General features: G+C 42.2%; 1 non-coding gene across 1 annotated transcript; it reads left to right on the top strand.

Moving 5' to 3' along the window:
* Positions 1-1,027: 1,027 nt before the first annotated feature.
* Positions 1,028-1,134, top strand: LOC112767997 (small nucleolar RNA R71). The gene has a single exon (XR_003185436.1). It is a non-coding gene; the product is annotated as a small nucleolar RNA R71 (small nucleolar RNA).
* Positions 1,135-1,910: the final 776 nt, after the last annotated feature.

Here is a 1,910-nt window from a genome sequence, read left to right as displayed (position 1 = left end):
CATCTTCCACTTCAACAACATCCGCATCTAGAGTAGTCTCCTTTTCCCTTGACTCCTTGAAACTTCTCTCTTGTAGTATGGTGCCGAACCTCAAAGAGATAGCATTGATGCTACCTTTGGGTTGGGTAATGGTTGAGCAAAAAGTGCACTTGAGCTTGAGGGTTGGAAGGTGCTTTGGTTATTGGTAGATGGGGGAGACATACGGGATATGACTTCGGTCAAAGCGGCCATGTATACATCTTGTTTCTTTTGAGATTCCCTTTGCTCTTGAATAATAGAATGCAATTCATTTTGCTCTTGGAGAATAATGCGAAGGGTATCATCCATTGGAGCTTGGTTGGAGGAAGAAGAAGGGTAGGTGATTTGAGGAACTTGTGGTTGGGTGATTTGTGGCACTTGGGCTTGTCTTTGATGTGGAGGTTGGTATCTTTGGCCTTGGTTTTGTGGTTGGAAGGATTAGTTTTGTTGGTTGCGGTATGGTTGAAAGTTGTTGTTCCCTCTTTGATTTGGACCATTTTTCCACCCTTGGTTGGAATTGTCTTGCCAACCTTAATTTTGCGACCCTTGGTTGTAGTTGTCCCCTTGTTGAAAAGTGCCTTTTTTTTGAATGGTTGAAGTAAGCATTGGTGGCTACCAAGGTATTGTCCTCTTGGAGTTATGGACATTCATCGGTATAATGAGAGTTGCAAGCACAAATTCTACATACTCTTTGGGGGACTACCATTTGGTATTATTGTTGTGGTGGAGGAGGTAGTTATTAGTTTTGATGGATTTGTCTATGGATGGTGGCCATCTCCCCTAAGGTCTTGGTTAAGGCAGACTCACTAGAAGAAACCTCATTGATGGTCCTTGGGTGATTGTTTCTTTGTTTCACATGTTGGGTAGATTCGGCTAGATCAGTGATAAGTTGCCAAGCTTCCTCCTCCATTTTGTACTTTGTTAAAGAACCATTACTTAAAGTATCCAAGAGGATCTTATCTTGAGGCTACATGCCTTGGAAAAATAACTAATCATCACCAAATCGTCAATCATATGATGAGGGCATGAATCAAGGAGCTTCCTAAAACGCTCCCAATACTCATAAAGAGTTTCCGAGTCACCTTGGATGATACATGAGATCTCTTTTCTCAACCTATCCGTCACCTTCGGAGGGAAGAATTTGTCTAGAAATTCCCTTCGAAGCAAATCCTAATTGGTGACAACATCATCGAGTAGGGTATAAAACCACTCCTTTGCCCTTCCCTCAAGACAGAATGGGAAGGCAAACACCCAAATAGCAACTTTATCGGAGCCATCCCTCCTAATGGTTGAGCATACACCTTGAAAGTCCCTAAGGTGTCTATAGGGTCTTGAGCGGGTAAACCATGGAACTTGGGAAGTAGGTTGATCAAGGCGGTTTTTAGCTCAAAATTAGCATTCAAGTCCGGATGACGAACTTGATGCGGTTGGAGAGTGAAGTCCGGAGTACCTGCCTCCTTGAGTGTGATTCTTCTTGGGGCAACCATGGTGTCGGCACCTAAGTCAATAGAAGATATATCAGTAGAGCCAATGGAGGAGTAAATAGTTTTCCTTTCAAATGATGCTTCAGATAAGGTTGGTGATTTGGCGGAAGCCGCTAGCTTCACCACCCTCAAAAGCTAACTGGCGCCGAGCTTGCCTAAGATGTGATAAAGTTCTTTCAATTTCCAGATCAAATGGGGCTAAGTTCGGATCTGGTAGTGAACGCGTCATTCAAGAAAAGGAACATAGAACTCATGATAATAAGCTATGCTAAAGTAAAGTAATTATCAATTACTACTAACTATAAATCTTAACTAAGAACTAGACTAACAAACAATCAAGAAATGGTAGCTATTCACATACAGACACATTCACAGTAGCCAACAATATAACATCATTGCAAGTCCTCG

Source organism: Arachis hypogaea, chromosome 17 (assembly GCF_003086295.3).
Source record: "Arachis hypogaea cultivar Tifrunner chromosome 17, arahy.Tifrunner.gnm2.J5K5, whole genome shotgun sequence".
Classification (NCBI taxonomy): domain Eukaryota; kingdom Viridiplantae; phylum Streptophyta; class Magnoliopsida; order Fabales; family Fabaceae; genus Arachis; species Arachis hypogaea.
Note: the sequence above shows the minus strand (reverse complement) of the source record. Positions and strands in the feature narration are given on the sequence as shown.